Genomic DNA, 21,037 nt, shown 5'->3' with positions numbered 1-21,037 from the left:
CGAGAATGACATTTCGTTTGGTCAGCTTGCACTACGCTCGCGCTTCTACCAGTAACAGACCATTGCTGCATTGTTGCTCATTCATTTCTCATGTTCAATTGTCTGGAGGGGAAAGTGCGCGAGCGGGTACGAAGTTGATGGTACGTGAAAGAAAAAAAAAAGGCCTGAATTGCATTGACTGTGCAATATCAACAGCGGAGGGTCGAACCGTTTCGGCATAAACCGGTAACCGTATTTCTTTTTTCGGTTCAGTTCCGGTTCAGGTTCAGCCTGCTCAAAAAATAACGGTTAGGGTTCGGGTTCAGTTCTGGCCAAAATACCGGTTCAGTTCCGGTTTGGTTCTGGTTCGACACCCTGGATTTAACGAAACAATTAACGGTTCCCGGTGACTTTGTTAGATCATATTTTAACTGTACCTGTATGTTCACCAACAGGTTACAGTGGTTAAGAAATGCCTGCCATTCGATAAATTCTACACTGGGGACTTGTGAGTGGGTCGTCGGTGCTGTCATGAGCAATGAAGCCAGGATAATGGTGCGGGAAAAATGTCCCTCGAGGGAAATGAGCAAGCAAAGTGGTTGAAGAAAACCCAGACTGCCACAAGGGTTCACGGTTTCTATTTCTCCTTCTTTTCCAATTTGGCATTTTTTTCCCTGGTTCGTATTTGAACGCATATTTTGGTCTTTATCAATGAATCTATATGAACTCGTTTCCTGCTCATTCCTAGGGGATATGTATTGTGGTTTAGCCCTGCTGCTAACACACGATGAAGTGCCATGAACAACGAACGTTTACTTACCCACCCGTTAATTTACTTAACAGAACCAGCCACGAAGAAACACGCAAACATACAGAGCATGAGACCCTTTTGGACCCGCACAACCAATGTACAACTCATTTTTGATCGATTCACGATTACTTATCCTATGCACACTGGCTCAGGTTTTGTTGGTTAGTGCCCAGCCTCCATTTTGTGTTTATCCCCCGAGGTTTGACAGACCCATTCACAGATGGGAGTGCCACGGCACACAACGTTGGCCAGTCAGCCCAGCTGCACCACACGCTGACGGCACTCAGCATCCCGTGGGCCCCGTACTGGCAGCAGTCCCTCTTCAAGCGGGGCGAAATGAAGATATGCTGTTGCCGTTTAAGCTGCCTTTGTTTAGTGGAGGTGCTCAAATGCACTGGCAGAAACCAGACACAAAAAATCTGCAGTTGCCACCTCTATACTGGGTTACAACTCAAGAACAGCACCACCTCATGTAGTGTATCACTCCACCAAAGCGCCGGACCCGTGACGCCAGTGCGCGCGCGTTTTGAAAGGGGTTTGCTATGAATGCATGATATCGTCTGCCTTGTCTCGCGAAGTTTGTTTGTCGTCACTGGAGTCGTTTATCAGCATATTAAGTCCAAAAAGTCACGGGAACGGCTCACGCCATGTTCAAAATATTCCCTGTAGCGCCCTACTTGCGCCGCACGCAGAAACATCCGGCTACGGTGATAAGGCACAGCAGCAACTTCCGGTGCCGTTCTTAAGTTGCCACCAGTATAGTGTGTGTCCGCTGCTCCACACCCCGCTCCCCACCCAGAACGTCACATCCACGGTTTCTGCCTTGCAGCAGTAGACGCAAAAAATGAACCATTTGGATGCCCCTGCCTCTGATGACATGCTCGCAATGATGCCCATGGGCTTATCAGCGAGCTGCAAGGCCACAACAGCACGACACCTTACCCCGAAGGATCTTACGCAACTGTGGCACACAGACTCGCAGCAAAGCTCCTTTTACAGGTGATAAACTTTTACACACAAAAATCTCTCGATAAGCTCGTTAGAAGACGGGGAATAGCCGCACAGTACGTGAGCCTTAATTAAGATTTTCCCAGGCAGCGTCCCATCCCAGGGCAGACAAATGTGGCCCCATTGAAGCCAGGAACTCGCGATATCGGTATTTTCCATTCTCTGGAGCCTCACCAATAAACCACAGCTCTCTAGGATTGCCGCTGTGCACGGAAATAGGTGACTGCATCAGCTGGACCCCACAATGCAAACACGTTAAGAATGTAGACAAATCTGCTTCTAATGCCCGCTTGTCAAGACATCTTGAGCGGCTGCTGACCACATCCAAGGTGGCTATCTCAAACGGCCCCATTTGCAGCCATGACCAGCAAAACAACCTGAGACACTGGTTAGCCACGTTAAGAAACACAAAGCTTGCCACAAACATTAGCCGAGCCCCCCATGGAGCGGAGTGCCTATGGTACGCCCTGAAGGCAGCATACAACTTCACTTACACCAAGCAACTGCCACTGAGGAACACATTGAGTTAAGTGTACCTAATTATCCGAGAAAAAAGTGCAACAACAGACGAGGATAGAGAGAGATCTCTCTTTCTCGGGTCATACACCAACACGCCCAGTTTCTTGCTCTATGCATGGACCTAATTAGGCTAGACAACCAGGAAAGATGAAGACATGGGGGACAAACCTCGAGGCATTTCCTGCACTCACACACTGGCATGACGCTACGTCCCCCACCCACCCAGGTGATGCCACTGAAAGTGGATGATGCCTTTCAATACAAAGGAGGAACGCTTGAGCAGATGGAGCCAAGAAAATAGCATTGTATTGAAGTGGCCCTCTGGAGAGCCGAAACTGCGAGAATTATTGGGAATTTCAGGGCCCCCCTTTTCTGAATGCTCCATTGCGAGTTCTACTAGGCGGTTTGAAGCGAGTATCATTGCTATTACAGGGCTGGAATGCTCACTTGGTCTCGCTAGGTCAAACAACGTTAGCCAGATTCCGGCTCCCCCTTGACATGCACACTGGCTGTCAGTTTTTTCTCCCTAGGTTTTTCGTGGTGCGGTCCAATTTTTGCACTCCTCAACTAGGTTTTCATAAGCAAAACACCTGGCTCTGTAATCTTGTCCCGATCATTGTCCCAGCTGCACTCTTTAGTAATAGTGTTCTGCACGGTTTTTGAACTCTGTTTGCTCTTCGCGCACAGTGGTTATTACAGCGTACTTTTCCCTTTATCTGAACATGAATCCTGAAAGCGAGTTATGCATGCCGAGGCCCACGGCACTTCAACCTGCACAACAGCAGTCGCTACGAGGCGCGCACAGCGTTTCGCAGGGCACATCAAATGACGCAGCACCGGCAGAGTACGATGTCATGTTCACCCCTCCTGGGCCGCCACTCTCGTTGCTGCGACGCACGCTTACACCTCGTACATACAAGAGGTGCCAGGTGGAATTACTTTTATTTCGTACCCACGCTGCGGGCACACAACGCCCCTCGCCGCCGCATGTTTTTACAGTGCACAATTACGCGTTTGAGAACTGCCTGCCCTTCGAGAGGCGATTGCGTACGCCACGCACGGATAAGATGGCCTTGCCCAAAACGCGTTTTACGTCCACTTTTCTCCCATGCCACACGGAAATTTGCGCGAATGGTGCGTGCCCGCGTCGTACATGGAGAGCGCTACTAATAAGGGGCCCGGGTAAATAACGTCACAGTTAGCCGTGGCACTGAGATCGTTCCCAGTAGCGCAAGTCTTGCATTCTGTTGGGGCCACAGTAACGCGATTGGTCCCCATGCCAGTCGGGGCCGTCGCGAGGTCACTGCGCTCACCTCACACCTGCGCCGCAGTACTAGGGAAATCGCCGGCCAAGTTTCAGCAGCTGCGGCGAAGCACTCCTCGGTCACCACTGAACAAGGTAGCGCTGAGTTCTCTGGACCATGCCGTTAACACCAGACAAACAATCACCAGCACAGCACACACTACACCACAATACTAACTAATACTGCTAATACCGTCCTAAAGGGTACAACCAGCACTACAATCACGCCCGCACACTGCAGAAAAAAAAAGTATATCGGATTGGATCGGATTGACTTGGAGTCGAAGCTCAAAATTTTCCCTCACGCACGCAGAGAATAAATGCATCTACATTTCTTTTTCTGTTTGAGTCTTATTTGAGTCTATATTTTGAACAGATAAAATAATACGTCTCCCAAATAATTATCGCGCCCCACAAAAACAAATTAATTTTGTCTAAGTGGCGCGTGTTTCGAAATTTCTAAGAGCCCTCGGCTCCAGTGCTCGGCTCTGACTCGAGTGGGGCCCGGAGCAACGCTAATGGCCATAGAGATAATATACTCTAATGGCGATAAGCATGGCGATGACAAAAGAGGAGGGGGAGTAACGTTTATTTATTTTTTATGGAAAGGAGGGGGAGGAAGGAGAGTGGGTGGTGGCCTCAGCAGCCTCAGTCCAGTCCGCCTTGAGGCCCCACAGCAGCAGGTACTCCTGATCCTCGAGCTGCGAAGTTGGGAACTGGTCAGCCCATGCTTCCGCTGTCAAATGAGGGTGATGGGACTGATGCACTCCCACACGAGGTGATACGCGGGTTTTTGGTGTTTTACACGCTGCGCAATTGTAGAGAAAAAAAAAAAAAACAGTGGGCGATACTGATGTAGACTGGTCATGTTGTACACTGAAGGCAACTAGCAATTTGTTCAGACGAAATTTCGCCTGCCCCGTAGCCCTCTCAGCGTTTATTCGCTAGCGAAAGATCCTTTAATTGCCGAGAAATTACCGATTGAGGAACGCATTTCAGCCCTTGCATCATATTATGACGTTTCGCGTGACGTAACAGCGACCGGAAGCGAGTGAGACAGCGGCGTGGTCTAGAGGGAAAGCAAAAAGCTACCAAGCGAATCATCGTGGCCGCAGCAGCCACTAGTCGCGCTATCGACCCATACGACAACCTTCCCGCATTACACGACTTTCACGACAAAACAACGTCCGCAGGCTGCCGGTCTGTGCACGCCAACCTTGTTGCCGCACGGGACGTGCGATGGTGGCTAAACAATGGGAATGCGCCGCGTGGCCTTTCACTTTACCCACAAAACGTCCAGCAGACAGCGCAACCGCAGCGAGTACGACGTCGGGGGCGCTCTTATGCTTCCAAGCATAGCTCGGCAAAACTGGATGCCACTCACTCACACTCACTCAAAAATATATATTTATCCTAACGCACTCACTCGCACTCGCCACTCCGCCTTTACTGCTCACACTCACTCGCGCTCATGCTGGCCACTCGCCCCCACTACTCGCACTCACTCACGTTCACGCTCGCCACTCCGCTCTCACAACTCGCACTCACTAGCGCTCACTGTCATCCCTCCACCCTCACCACTCGCACTCACTCCCGCTCACGCTCTCCACTCGTCCGCACCACTCGCACTCACTCGCGCTCACCCTCACCCCTCCGCCCCACCACTCGCGCTCGCCCCTCGGGCCTCACTACTCGCCCTCACACCCGCTCACGCTCGCCACTCGTCCTCGCCACTCGTCCTCACCACTCGCACTCACTCGCGCTCACTTCACCACTCGTCGTCACAACTCGCACTCACTCACGCTCATGCTCACCACTCATCCCTACCACTCACACTCGCTCGCTCTCACCACTCGCACTCATCCGCGCTCACGCTCACCACTCGCATTCGCCGCTTGCACTCCCTCGCACTCGCACTCCCCACTTGCAATGGCCAGTCACACTCACTCGCAATCACCACTCGCTTCCTTCACTCACACGCACGTGCAAATAATTTCGGGCATGAAATACTTATTGATTTGAGCTAAAATTTACCTTTCTCAGGAATGGGGTCTCCCTTTTTCCCAAGTATGTATTCCGTTATTATAAGCACATGTCTTGATATGTCACTTTCAAAGCGGTAATCGTTGCTGGATTCTTTTACGAAATGAACAAATTCTCGCAAATTTGCCTGAAGCCATTCATCATAACTTTTTATTATTGTCTATGCTATTTCGCTCAGATTCTACAAAAGAAAATAAACACTGAAAATTTTCACAGCGGTAGCAAACATAAAAGAAATAGTCCAGTTCGGAACAAAAGCGTAGAAAAGCTGTTGCCATCTGTCAAAAAAAAAAAAATGGCTAGCGCGCGCAAATATTCCTAGCTCGAAGCGCGCTATCCGCGCCACTAAAATTGCGCAGTCAATTTGCTCTGGGCAACCCTCCAAACAGTTTATTTCAAGAGTAATCCCAGGTGAAAAGGGGGCATAGTGAGAGTGTCCCGCACAACACCGCCACGAAAAGATTGAAAACGGCAAGCAAGGTGGAGGAAGGCTGCCGGAGCGCTTGGCGTTGAGCGCTTGACAGAGACAAGGCGAGGGAGAGGGGCGGCGCCGCGTGGTCGCGCCAAATCGGCGCCGCCTGACTTTACCGCGGACGTCCTAACGGAGACGAGTTGCCTGGCGCCCGCCTCCCTTCCCGTCCCCCTTCCTAAACGGCGCCAGTCTGCCGCAGAGCAAAACCGCAGTTTGATCCTAAACTACACCGTCATGCGCCCGCGCCGGGCACCGAGACAAGTTCACGTCGAAAGTTTATACGAAATAACGGGAGAATAAGTCATCGGACACACACACGCACACGTATGCACACGCACGCATGCATACACGCGCACGCACACAAGCACGAACACGCACGCAACACACACGGACACATACACGCGCACACGCACAGAAACGCACATGCACGCACACACACACCAACGCACTTGAACACGTGCGTGCACGCACACATATACGAACTCGCACGCACGCACACACGCATGCAGACCCACTCACGTGAACACGCACACGCACGCACGCACTCATGCAATCACTCACCCACTCACAAATTACGCTGTGCGACTGCCGAGAACGCCTACTATTCGTCACACCACTCAGGGGTCACAGCTCCTACGCCATATCGGCACGCGGACGACGACGAAGTCCGCGTGAAGCGAGTATCATAACAGAGCACCGCCGTAACAAGTAATGACAAATACTGATACGTTTAATACGCCAAGGCATCGAAAATGAGCTACTGCTTCCACAACACGCAACTCGCCCATACGAACCATTTCGCCATCCTGCGATACCTTTTCAAACGATTACGGGCACTCACAATTTGCGCTTCAGAACCGCCGGCCATTTGACAGCTGCAGCAAGCCGGCCAATTATGTACACCAAGTACTAAGGCACTAGACCACGGTGCTTCCTAATGCCTCCATCGCAGCGCTCAGCGGTAGGGAAGTGCAGTCGCTTTATTGCGAGGACGTTACCGACAATATAGTTTCAACACAAAACGCTGCTAGCCAGAAACAACATTCGGTGAGAGTGCGCGCAACTGCCCCTCAATGAGTCATGACAGTGAGAGTATCAGCGCATTATGGCGTCAGACGTACATCAGGTCACTGGAAAGTTCGTTCCACGGTGCCTTAATTATAAAGGGGCGTAGCCACTTATTCCCGAAGCTAAAGGCAGTCGTTCCATTACCTAACGGCTGTGCGTACGAGTGGATATCGCCTAGTAAAGTACGTTGTTGGGCTAGTTGGTCGATCATTATTAACAGATGTATAACGCAAAAAAGACGAAGGACAAAGAATGCACGAGGACGAAGCGCTAACTTGCAACTACTGGTTTATTGAAAGAAGCACACATTTATAACAACAGCGTACATGATAACAGACAACCTACGCGACACATATCAGAAACAAGAAAAAATTTTGATACTGTACTACACAATCTTATCGCCGCCTTCCCGAGCCACGGGCTTCCAAATAAGCAATCTCTCTTGCCGATAAAGCAATTGATGCTCGACTAATGCATTTGGCTCTGGCTTTGTGGATTTCTAGCGCTTCCACTATTTCCCTGGTCGGTTGGTTCTTGCTTTTGCTGCGAGCAGCAATTACAACAGTAAGCGGCTCCTGCGACGAATGCCAACAGCGGGTGATGCTCACTGCGGTAAGCCCCGCACATCGCGCAAGAAGCGCGCGTTCACTCGCCACTCATGAGTGGTGAGCGCAGCTCGCCGAGAGTGGTGAGTGGGACTCACCGCGAGTGGAACTCGCACTCACGCGTGGTGAGCGGGGCTCGCCGTGAGTGGAACTCTCACTCGCGAGTGGTGAGTGGGGCTCGCCGCGAGTGGAACTCGCACTCGCAAATGGTGAACGGGGCTGACCGTGAGTGGCGCTCGCACTCACTCGCACTCGCACTCACCAGGCCAAAACTACTGTGAGGCTCACACACCACTCACTCGTGAGCGGTGAGTGGGGGGTGTGTGAGTGCACTCATGAGTGAGTTTGCCGACCTATGCTTCCAAGTGTCGTTGTGGATAGTCTGGTTTTAGTCGCTTTGATGCACTTTTCGATTTATTGACTGATTTTCCTAGTGGTATTCCATTTGTGACGGGGTAATCGCGTGTCATCTTACCAAAAAAAAAAACTAATATATGTGTTTTATACTCTTCGTTTAACTTTGGCGCTGCTCATAGTCTTAGGGCAGACACAAAATACTTTTTTTTCTATTACAGGTGGTAGCTGTCCTAGGCAATATTCCCATCTCTCCTTTGCGTCTACCAGCATTATAATCTTCTTTTAGTCGCCTCGAAAGCCTTGAAGTTCCCTCTGTGCTACCCTTAAATCCTAGGGCTTCATGATACACTAACATTCCAACACCACTTGCCGCATTGTTTCAGTTTCTTTTCCGCAGACCACGCATTCCCGATCATTTTGTGTATACTTCCCCACAAAGCTCTTTGTTCTCAAGCAACGTGCTATAGTCCAAAAAATCAAAGCACTGCGTTTGGAATTATCCTATAAATGTTTTTTTCTGATGTCCGATTTCTCAGCCCTGTACATCTGTAATGACGTTTCAGCTTTCATTTTGTCTCTTCGTTTATTTGTTTCTATCTATCTTGCTTCTTTTTTTGGTTACCTTCGCTGTCCCCGATTCTCCACTGTCCTTTCCGTATTTCATCGTGAGCCTTCTAGTCTTCCTCAGCTACTGCGTGTCCACGCTTTTTATGTATAGGTACAGTCATGGACAATTCAAATGCGAACCGCGGAGCGCATGACCGAAGATATATGGTGCCGTCACCTGGCAGCGGCCGTGGAAAACTCACGGACATGCGCACGGCCGGACTCGACTCTCCTCCCGCGCTTCACTTCACTTCAATACTTGGCTAAGTCCCCCTTGGCAGACACAACAGCCGCCACACGTCGAGGAATGCTCTCGAAAAGGCGCGCCGCGAAGTCGGTAGCCCGGAGGCGCTGCCACTCCTCTTCGACAGCTTGCCACAACGCGTCACACGAGCCCCCCTGTAGCTGTCGGCTGCTAAGGGACTTCTTCATTGCTCCCCAGACGTTTTCAATTATATTCATGTCCACCCCCTGCGGTGGCCACTCAATCACCATCACGCCTCGCTCGTCCAGTAGGTGTTTTACTGACCGAGCCATGTGTATCGGGCTTCGGTCGTGCTGCAAATAATACAGCCCATTCGCGAATGGACCATCGAGGGCGTAGAGTATCACCACGCTGTCAACGATGTCCTCGTAGGCAGCCGCGTTGAAGCGGCCCTCGATACGAACTAACGGACCGAGGCCATGGCTTGAAATCGCACCCCACACGCTAACGGCGCACCGGCCGCTACTTGAAATCCGCTGCAGGTTGCGCCACTGGAATCTGAGGAAGAAAGAAATCGCAGTAGGTTAGTGCCGAAATCGTTCCGACGTTTGTTTATCTCTGGGCCATTGTCGACAGATGCACCCGACGCATAATTTCGCTCCGGGAAAGGCAGTGCTGTAGGCAGCTCAATGACTGCATACGCTCCGCCGTCGTTTTTCCTATTGTGAGTCACAAAAGAAACTTGGCGCCAAAGCTTGGGAGCGCAATAGTTCTGTCTGCTGGCGAGGGCTACGCCGAACAAAGGTATGAAATAACTGCACTACAAAACGCGTGGTGAGTGGCAACAAACCTTCACGTAAACGAACATGCAAGCAACACGAAAGCTTGTCGTGGGCTCGTTTGCCTGGTCTATCTTTTAATTATATTCGCACTATCGCTGCGTGTTCTATTACTAGTCGGTTTTAAAAGAAAAGGAAAAACATTTGCATCACCCATACTTGATGTTCACGGCCCTCCAAATGCGTTGGCGCTGGTCCCAACGGCTTGAAAATGTGGATTCGTCCGTGAAGAGAACACAGCTCCAGTCTTCCGCCGTCCAGGTTGCGTGGCCTTCTGCAAAAAGCAGTCTCACAAGGCTTCGTATAGCTTGGGCTTTCTAGCAGGGACACAATTTCGTAGCCGCACATCATGTAAGCGGCGTCGAACAGTTTTCGTGCTTGCCGAAAGGTCGAGCTCGCATTTGATTTGTTTAGACGTCAGGGACGGCTTTACTGCCGCGGCGGCCACGATTAGCATGTCTTGCTCACTTGTGGTAGCCCGTGGTCTGCATCCTCGGGGAAGATTCTCGATCCGTCCCTCATCGCGGAACGCTTGCAGGATGCGATTCACGGTGCATAGTGGTCGTCCTGTGGCTTAAGCAATACCGCGCTGCCTAATACCTTCATGGAAGAGGTGGATCATGCACAGTCGGTCTTCCTCCGGAACGCTTGGCATGGTCAGTTTCAAATGAGGGCGTTCCGTCACCAATGCCCTCATTTGCTCACCGTCATCTCACCGTCATCGCTCACCGTCACCTCATTTGTTTTTGTTGTTGGCACAAAGCACTTGCTTCGATCTGTGTGCCTCGGCACTGTGCGGCTGCTACCTGGCCGAAATAAACCGAGTTACGACGTCGTTGCCAATGGGCTAATTTATTTTCATTTGTTCTTGTGGCATGCATGCGACGCCTTAGGATCAACTCCTGACTGCACTAAACATGGCTTTGGGCCAGTCCCAATGGTCGGTTGTTCGAGTCACTGCGCCACGCACGCGCAGCGGTAGCATTTCGGCTGGCGTACCAGCAAATTTTCCCGCCATTTTTTCGCGGGGCTACCATGGTTGCCAGACCCGGACTGCCCTCTGTTGATTAGCTACAAACGTATTGGGGCCCGTAAAGGCCGCGGATCTGTCAACCCGCCCTGGTTACAAACCCCTGCGCGCTCGCGCCGCGGGCTCGAGCTCGAGCCAGTGTTTTTTTTTTTTTTCGCTTCGTCCCCAACGGGAGGTACTACAAACGTATGGGGCCCGTAAACCCCTCGAGCTTTGCGATCGCTGCGCCGCCTGCTTCAGCTTCTCCGCGGCGTTAACGGGATTGGCGCTGCGCGGCTGATAGGGGCTCATGCAATGTTTTAAGTGCAATGCACTTCTTAAGCGACCCTGAACCTGCGTCCACCGGCGATGTCCGCATAACATACCCACGTGGGGGATTGGCCAGTTAAGTGCGAATGCACTTCTTAAGCGACCCTGAACCTGCGTCCACCGGCGATGTCCGCATAGCATACCCACGTGGGGGATTGGCCAGGAATCTCCTCGTCTTTCTTGGCAACGGGGTGAGATGGGCGCGCGCTGCCTGGCCGCTGACATGGCACATACCCACGTGGGGGATTGGCCAGGAATCGGGCGTGAGAAGGGCTAATGCACCCGCTTAAAGGAGTACTGACACGAAATTTCAAAGCTGAGATCCGCTCTAGCAATCAAGTACAACGACAACACAAATAGGTGTCAGTGAATAAATGCATCTTTCTTCCTTTGTAGTTGTGTGTGTGTGTGTGTGATCTCTCTTTCGCGAACATTACCGAACCGCACAAATTCAACTCGTGCATTCGCACTTTCACATTCTTCCCCTCGGGGAAATGCGGGGAATTTTTTGGTTCTCTTTCGCTTCTTTTTGCACTTCCGCGCCGTAACAAAACTTGTTATGGTGACGTCTGTAAGTAAATAGTACGTTTAGGGCCCTTCAAAAGCCGCTGCGTCTTGGTAGGGTGCTCAAACGCCAACAATAGCTATCCGGGAACGCGGTCCTGCGCCCTTCTTGGCCGCTGTTACGGGCGTCGGCGACGGCCGCAGCATATACCACCGCTGTCACCTCCGAATACGTGCGGCACAAGTGAATTTTATTGCAGCCTCATTCAGACCTGGTACTGGCACAGTGAGAGGTGTTTCGTTTTGCAGCGCGGACAACGAATGCGGCCTCGTTTCTAATATATACGTCCTAGAAAAATATATTTCGGGGATGTGATTACCCAATACCCGAGAATAACTTGTGCCTTCTATAAGAATATAAGCCACGTGAAAATGTAAAGTATATTCCAAGGCTGTGCGTCGTGAAAGATGTGCACTTTTGCATGCCTTATAGCAAAAACCAAGAAAACTTAATTAAACTACTGAAAAACAAATGGTCTGCAAGTCCGGAAGAAACAGAATAGCTCGTACGGAAATGAAGAAAACTCAGTGTAGCTCCTGAATTGCCAAAGACGTTCGTTTAAACTTAAGCCGAGTAGGTCTCACGAGACCAACTAGTGTGCGAAATGCACAAGCTATTACGCGAGACATGAGGGGGGGGGGGGCAGGGAGCGCTTAACTATAGTTGTGTAGCAATGCGGAGCGAAATCAATGAATGAACGTTTTAGCAATCACACACACAAGCTACGCGTCCAACTTTCTCTAGTTTTTAGACTTCAACGAACAGCTGATCACTCGGTGGACGCATATTTTGAGGTATACAAGTTCACAACTGACAAAAGGTGCCGTTAGAAGAGTGGGATATCTGAGGCCCTCTGATTTCCGTTTGTGCTAGATTCTGCAGGCTCCATGCGCCATATGACTATGCTTCGAAGAAACGTCAAATCGCGGACGCGCATTACTCTATAGAAGTCCTTCTCCGCGCTGCTCGTGGAGGATATATGTAGCATACAGGAATGCTGCGGGCTCTTTAGCTCACGACAAGACGCCCCAGCATTAATTTTTAAATGCGGAGCATTTCTTAGGCTCGCCTGGTCCTGCGTCGTTGATGGCGGCGCCGTCCACACGCTCACTGCGCATGCGCAACTCTCCTCCTTACACCCACAGCTCCGTGATACTACACTATAAAAAAAAAGAAATAGTTAGCGGCGCCCGGTTTCGATCCCACGACTCTCTGGCCGCAACGGGAGGTACCCGGTGCTCTTCCCACTACGCTACAAATCCGGGACAGGAGCAAGTGCTACGAACGCGCATTATGTCCTTGACTCATTCAAACTACGTCAAGAAGCTACTGATACAACGAAGGCACGCGAAGCTGAACGGCAACGGAAACGACGAACTGAAAACTTTAGAGGGGGATGCTGAATTTCCCGTGGGAAAGCTGTGGCGGGAAGCGCTACGCGCCTTGCAGCTCAACCAGCCCCGTCCGCAGCACCTCTGATGCTGATTGTGGCAGGATGCCCCTAAGGATTGGCCAACCAAAGAATCCATCACGAGATAGGTTCGCGTTGAACCACCGTCGTCATCTCCCCGTAGGGGAACCGCCGAAGAGGAAGAACGATAAGCCAAAGCTGCGAAGAGGAGGGCGTGTACATTGCTCTCAGCCAGTGCACCAATGTCAACAACCTTTACCTCACCAAAGCTGACGGAGACTACTGATTCTACCACAGAGACAACATCGACAAGAACATGATGGACGAGTTTCGGCGCCTCGAGAACCACCGCCTACTCACCGTAACACAACAGCACTTGCGTGCCTTTGCCACCGGTGTGGACCCGGACGCGGAATTCCCTCTGGCGCTAGTACAAACCAGATCACTCAACATAACGGCAACACAATGGAACCACACGGAACCGCCACGATGCTTCGCATCCTCATCAGGGTTCCCCATGAGAAAATGGTGTAATTTTTTTTAATGCAGAGCATTTCAGTAACTCACGATGTCGCCCGCGTTGTCCCGTCGTAGTCCGCACAGTCGTTGTCCGCACCCCTCCCCCTACACTATAGGCACGAGCTGTCCTCGGCGGATGCCCTTCACACCGGCTCCGTCTTTAGCCCCTCGTTTCTTTGGTATATTGACACCCCCGCTCTCAAGATTGGTACCACGAGGATCGCTGTGTCACACGGATTCCTGGGACCCAATATCTTGGACATCGGAGTGCCCACCGGACAGTTACAACCATCTGAAAGTGCGACCACGCCGCCGACCGCGCTAGGCCTACTTCGGCCTCGCGATTCCATCTAGCTCGCTTGAGCCGCAGCGGTGGCGTTCCACTCTACCGGCTGCGGCGCAGCGACGCCGCTCAATTCCCCAGCATGGAAAACGTCGTCGAAGGTGAAGAGATGGACCCCGCGGAGTTTCAGAAGCCTGGCTGGGCCACCATCCGGCACCGCCAACAAGTCTTGCACGCCGCGGAACAAGCCTCCACAAGCATGATGAATACTCCAGGTCCAATGCACGCAGCACAACAAGGCCGCCGGCGCCCTCCGAAGCGCCAGCCACCTGCTTCCCCACTGCCAGCCTCCGACGTCAAAATCATCTTACGCCCACGAGGAGGATTAGCGTTAACGTCTGTCGCACAAGCAACGCTAGCTGACGTCATCCAGGCTCAAGCTGGATTAGCCCCTAACCGAGATGACCAGATAAGAATTAACCAGGTCGCCAACTACGTCATCATCAGCACCCCATCAGAGGAACGAGCGAAAATGTACGCCAACATCAACTCCCTCACGCTCCGTGGACAGCAGTATGAAATTGCAGCTCACGTCTCGGCACCAGCCAACACCGTTGTCGGTGTAATCTTCAGTATTCCCGAGGACGATACTCCAGAGCAGATCATGAACAGCATTTGCAACTACAACCCGGATCTTAAAATACTGGACGCCAAAAGGTTGAACTCTTCCAATATGGTCCAAATTCTCTTCGACGGCATGCACGTGCCCTATTGGATCCGCTACAGGGCGACTACCTATCGCTGCAAGCCGTTTCGGAGGAAGACAGAGGCCTGCACAGCATGTTGGCAGGCCGGACACAGACCAGATGTGTGCCCGAATTCGAACGCTCAAGCTCGTTCCCGCTGCTCCAGCTGCGGCACAGTGAACCCCGCTGAAGCCCACCTCTGTTCTCCCAGGTGCATCGTCTGTGAGGGCCCTCATGTCACTGGGACTGCGGATTGCCCTAAACGATTCCAACCGCGCAGACGACAACCAACATTTGCCCAGATCGTGGCTGAAGGCCACAACATCAACAGGACCCCTGAAAAGGACGCCGAATTCCCGCGATCACAAGACAAACCAAAGGATAATCCCACCAGCCAGGCCAACGACGCGGGACCCAAAACAACTGGTGGCAACTCCTTCTCGCCCCGCCGCCGGGTCACCTCGTCAAAACCCGAACTGAACTACGGAAAACAGGTGAGCTACCCTAGCGCCTCCCACCCTGGCTCGTCACACCCGCTCCCGCCCCTCCCTCCCTCCCATGACATCCTTAAAGAGCTTAACGCCATTAGGGCGGAAATGACTCTCCTTCGCCAGGAGAACGCAGCACTCAGGCAGGAAAACCAATCTCTGAAACAGAGAATTACTGCTCACATGGAAGAAGCTCCCTCTCCCTCTCCCAATCCCCCACCCCCCAAGCGTAAGGCAGTTTCAGACGACTCCCAGTCCGCTCCCACCTTATCGGACAGAGAGGAACTGGTGGGCAAGCACCTTACCGCTATAGAAGACTCATGTAAGCAGGCGCTCCTGGAGCAAAAGGCAGAATACTCCCACTTTTATCAAGCTCTGCAAGGCAATCTCTCCGTTGTTCAGGCCAACATTGAAGAACTACGAACAGAACTGCACAATTTCATGAGGGAAATTTTTGCCCGTATTAACGCTCCCACGGCCCCTCCTGCGGTGAACCAGCCCCCTTATGACACCACGTATGAGCAACAATAAGGAGATGCTCCGAGTCTGGCAGTGGAATTGCAGAGGGTACCGCAGGAAACGCCCCAATCTGCAGATGCTCATTCAGTCTACGGAGTTACCCCCTGTAGTTATTGTCTTACAGGAAACAGGCACTGCAGTTAAGCTTCCGGGTTGCAAGGCGTTCCAATGTATAACCAATCCAAAAACGGCGGTCTTGGTTCAACGGAATGTGCCAGCTCAAAGATCTCAATTCGATAGCGTTGATATCGCACATGATCTTGTCGTCTTATTTCCCCCTAAACGAGATGCACTTAAGATATACATACTTAACGTATACAGCAGCCCCAAAGATACTGGGCACAAATTTGGTCACTTATTTTCTCTCGCTAAGCAGGCAGCCCAGAATCACATGCTGATCATAGCCGGGGACTTCAATACCCCTCATACTGCTTGGGGTTACTCTCATTGTACAAAGAAGGGTAGCCTGCTATGGGAACAAATACAAGCACAGGGGCTTGTTATTGAGTCAGATTCCTCGATCCCCACGAGAATTGGCAATAGCGTCCAAAAAGACTCCTCCCCAGACCTCACTCTCACTCACAAAATCAAGCGCTGCCGTTGGACCTGCACTGATTCATCGCTGGGCAGCGATCACTTAATTATTCAAACGGATATCTTCCTTGACGTTACCATTCCACCGCGAACCAGACAAACCTATTTTACTAATTGGGATGAATTCCGCAACGTCCGTGCTAATAACTCCTCGCAAGAAGTTAGCACCCACAACTTCCAGGACTGGGTGGACAGAATCATCTCCGATGCCCGACTTGTAAGCACTCGCTTAGACCCAGAAATTCCTTCGGATGTAGTATATGCCCGGCTACAGCACATGTGGGAATCATCCAAAGCATGCAGCGCCGCTGGCGCAACAACAAGCACAACCGCAAACTCCGCCTGAAGCTAGCTGAGTTAACCGAGTCCATACAAAACCTAGCTGCCTAATTAGCGCGAGATCAATGGGGCCAGATCTGTGATCAGATGAAGGGAAACCTAAGTATGAAACGCACATGGTCACTTCTCAGACATCTTCTAGATCCCGAACGGTCCAAGACAACTCAGTTGAATCGAGTGTCCGCCATAGTTCATAATTTCCCGGGCACAAATCAGCAACTCTTCAATAAGGTACGCTCTCTTTACATCCCGACAGGCGATAGACAGGCTCTTCCGTCCTATTCAGGGGAAGCTAATGCTGAACTAGATGCGGAAACAACGGAAGCGGAGGTACGAGCCGCCCTCCTCCACATTCGCCCAGGGTCGGCCCCAGGACCAGACGGCATCACAAATAAGATGCTCCGTAATCTAGACGACCAATCTATTTCAACCCTTACAAAATACTATAACCATTTTTGGAAACTCGGCGTTCTACCCCAGTCCTGGAAGCACGCAAAAATTGCACTGATACCTAAACCGGGGAAGCCGCTCAATATTGAACACCTTCGGCCCATCTCCCTCACTTCATGCATTGGAAAAGTTCTAGAGCACATTATCCATGTTCGCCTTACGAATTATCTCAACTCTACTAATTTTCTTCCTCACTCCATGATTGGCTTTAGATCAGGATTGTCCACTCAGGATATTCTTCTTCAACTATCCCGGGAAGTAATTACCCCTCCGTCAAAAATGGACACGGCCGCTGTACTTGCCCTAGACCTCACGAAGGCATTTGACCGGGTATCACACAAGGCAATCTTGCAAGGGCTGGCAACAGCCTCCCCTGGAGAACGTACTTACAACTACGTCAGGGACTTCCTCACGTCTCGCACTGCAATTATTCAGGTCGGAGACGTCACATCAAACGTTGTTGAACTCCCCTCAGTTGGCACTCCGCAGGGCGCCGTACTGTCTCCGCTTTTGTTTAATATCGCCCTCCTCAACATCCCCAAGAGGTTGGAAAGAATCCCGCACCTTCACTTTAGCCTGTACGCGGATGACATTACACTCTGGGCACCGAGTGGTAGCGATGCCCTCATAGAGAAGCCCTACAAGCAGGTGCACAGGTGGTTGTCGAGGAGGCGGGTGCGGCAGGACTCAGCTGTTCACCTAAGAAATCTCAGCTCCTTCTTCTACCCGCGAAGCGTAAATCGAAAGCCCCACCGGACATAAAAATTCAGATTGGGACCAACACCGTTCCAACAGTAGAAAGTGTTAAAATTCTTGGTCTTTTCATACAGCGTAACAGATCAAACACTCAATTTATATCGCAAATTACATCGCATGTAAACCAAACTATCGGCCTAATTCGACGAATAACCACCCGTTACAAAGGACTTAAGGAGACAGAAAGACTCCAGCTGGTACAAGCTTTCGTGATAAGCCGCATCACCTACTCACTCCCTTATCTTAATGTAACAAAAACCGAACTGCAGAAAATTGATTGCCTCATTAGAAAAGCTTATAAGGCGGCGTTACAAGTATATGCACGCATCCACTACTCGACTCGAACGTCTGGGGGTTTATAATACCGCTGTGACGCTCCCCGGAGGGGAGATGGCGTCACTCTACCAACTAGGTGGGTCCACGCAGAGTTGAGGGGAAAAGAGACAACGCAGGCTCAAAGGTACAATTTAATTAACAATAGTTAGCGCTGGTGCCGGTGCGCTCACCCGTTGAGAGGCTGGGACCCTGTAGGGCGGCTGGCGCTGGGTCGTGGAGCCGAGAAGTCGTTCAGGCGCGGCGCTGGGTCGTGGAGCCGAGAAGTCGTTCAGGCGCGGCGCTGCAGTGTGCACGTGCTCGAGCAGGGCCGTTCGGGGGGGGGGGTGCCGGAATTCTCGTGTCGGTCGGCGTAGGCGGTCCGTGCTCCTGGCAGATCGTGGACGCGGACCCGAGATGTGACCGCTGGCTGGCTGGTCCCGGGTTGAAGTGGGGGGAGCGCGCGATCGGATTACTCCTACGGGCGGCTTCCTCGTTCGGCCCGGCAAGACGATGTCCAGTCGGGAAAAGAGCCCCCGGGCCTCGTTCGCTCGCCTTCTTATACCCTCCTTGGGATACGCACAGGGGGGGTAAGGACGAGCTCGTTGGAGAACCGGCCGGTCATCGCTCTGCGCGTGGGCGCGTCACCCCGCAAGCCCTCGGGGATTAACATTCTTCTGCAGATTAACATTCTTCCGCGCGTGCTTCCGCACATTCCGCGCGGGCTTGGCCTTTCTTCGTGCCACGCGAAGTGTCTGCCGTCCGCTTCTACATGGGAACACGTTTCTGCGTGCGCATGGGTTGTACGCGGCAGTCAGTGGCGATGTCCGACCGTCACACCCGCCCATCCACAGAGGAGACTTTTGTCACTGCAAAGGTCTTGTTCACAAAAGCACAAAAGGTTTATGGTGGGGCCACAAGGCTCGATGCAAAACACACCGCACCGTCTTATCACGACACCACACTGAATGCAGCCAGCAAGGTCACACGGCGAGACGCGTCGGCACCAGTAAACATTAGTCATAAACATCCTATCAATTTCTATATACATGAGCCAAGCGAATGTCAACATACAGGTTTACGGGTGCAAAACATGAACACTGAAATTGGGAATTTTGCCCCTCAGATACACAGGACGAACGCCCGTCAAATATGATACGGTGCTGCCCCACGACTTCGCAGTGCATAGCTGTGTGTCGGGTGAGGGAGGCTGTTCACCGCGGGGGGTTGGGAATTCTGAATGATTTCATCGAGCATGGCTCCATGTAAAGCGTCCGTGAATGGGCTCGTAGCTGGGCTACCACATTCCGGGGACGAAGGACGGGGCCTGCCTGTACCAACACTCACCCTGGGGAGTCTCAGCTCGTCCTCTACCTCACCCAAAGCAATTTTCAGCTTGTTGACGTTTACAATTTTCTCGTCTTTCATTCGAATCCCTCTGATTCGGCACGTGACGTCGGACAGTTTTTCGACAACTCGGAAAGGACCTTTCCACTTCGGCGCGAGCTTTTTAGCCAGGCCGCGGGCCTGGCTTTCGACTTTGACGTAGACCCTGTCGCCTATCTGAAAGCCGGCGTCCTGGCTCCTTTTATCAAGACGCTACTTTCTCTTCTCCGCCGCTTTGTTCAGTGCTTCATACGCTAGCTTGTGCGAGACTGAAAGGCGTTGAGCCAGCTCCGCGCGGTAGTCCTCCATGGTGTTATAGTGCATTCTGGGGGTCTCACCGACAATGTTCGGGATTGCCGCATCGCGTCCGTGAAGGAGGAAGAAAGGGGTTTCATTTGTGCCCTCGTGGACTGCGGTGTTGTAGGCATGCACAGCGAAAGGTAGCCACCTATCCCAATCTCGTTGGTCGTGTGCCACGTAATGGGATAACATGGTCACCAGGGTTTGATTCAGCCTTTCTACTGCACCGTTACACTCCGGGTGATACGCGGTCGTATGGAGAGCGCAAGAGGGGCACTTCCGACAATAATCCAGCACGTCCCTCCGCATCCCCGGCCAGAAGTACGTCATGCCTATCCTCTGGCGGGTTTTACGTGCCCCTGAGTGGCCAGCGTACGGAGCATCGTGATGTGCACGTAGGAGCTCGCCTTTCATTGAGGCAGGCACTACTAAACGCCCCGTACCTCCCCCCGCCTTTTCCCCTGAACCTCAGCAGGCCCCCGTCGTCCACATAATATTGTCCCTCACCGTCGCCTGCTTTAAGTGATTTGACAATTTTCTGAACGCCGGGGTCGTCGAACTGCTCCCGTTTCATGCGGGCCTCCTCCACCGATGGCACGAAAATGTCGAGTGCCCGGACTGGCATCCTGCTCAGAGTGTCAGCGTTCTGATTCGTTTTACCTGCCCTGTGGATGACTTCATAGTCGTACTCCTGTGGAAGGAGGTTCCACCTTGCCAGCCTCGAGCTGGGGTCACGAGCGTTCATGAGCCACTTGAGCGGCTGGCAGTCGGTGACAATCTTAAAGTGCCGTCCGTATAGGAAACACCGGAAGTGGCGCACAGACCAAACTACGGCAAGGCACTCCTGCTCGGTAGCACCATATTTCTGCTCCGCGGGGTTCAGCTGCCGACTCGCGTACGCCACGGGGTGTTCCTTCCCATCGAACTCCTGTGATAACACCGCCCCTACCGCCACCTTGGAGGCATCTGTCGCAAGTGTGAACGGCCTGCTGAAATCCGGAAACTTCAGCAAGGGAGCCTCGGTCAGCTTGCGCTTCATGGCCGAGAAAGCTGCTTGCTCCTCCTCACCCCAGCTGAATGGTTTCTTGGTTGTGAGCTGAGTTAAAGGGCGCGCCTGTTCAGCAAACTGGGGAATGTGTCGCCGGTAATAGGACAGAAGGCCCAGAAATTGCCTGACTTGTGTCTTTGTTCTGGGCTCTGGAAACTCCTGAACGC

At 52.1% G+C, this 21,037-nt stretch overlaps 1 protein-coding gene across 2 annotated transcripts in view; it reads right to left on the bottom strand.

The window, feature by feature from the left end:
• The window catches only part of LOC144168694 (PAT complex subunit CCDC47-like), a 55,535-nt gene extending 51,672 nt beyond the window's left edge, over positions 1–3,863 (bottom strand). For both annotated transcript variants that reach the window (XM_077697632.1, XM_077697633.1), the window contains exon 1: positions 3,631–3,863. The gene's annotated coding sequence lies outside the window, so the exon portion shown is untranslated. The remainder of the gene's footprint in view (positions 1–3,630) is intronic.
• Between the last annotated feature and the right edge of the window lie 17,174 nt (positions 3,864–21,037).

Source organism: Haemaphysalis longicornis, unplaced genomic scaffold, assembly GCF_048455015.1.
Source record: "Haemaphysalis longicornis isolate Haplotype H1 unplaced genomic scaffold, Haemaphysalis longicornis Haplotype H1 scaffold_2, whole genome shotgun sequence".
NCBI classification, from domain to species: domain Eukaryota; kingdom Metazoa; phylum Arthropoda; class Arachnida; order Ixodida; family Ixodidae; genus Haemaphysalis; species Haemaphysalis longicornis.
The sequence above is the reverse complement of the archived record's forward strand: the minus strand, read 5'-3'. Positions and strand labels throughout refer to the sequence as shown.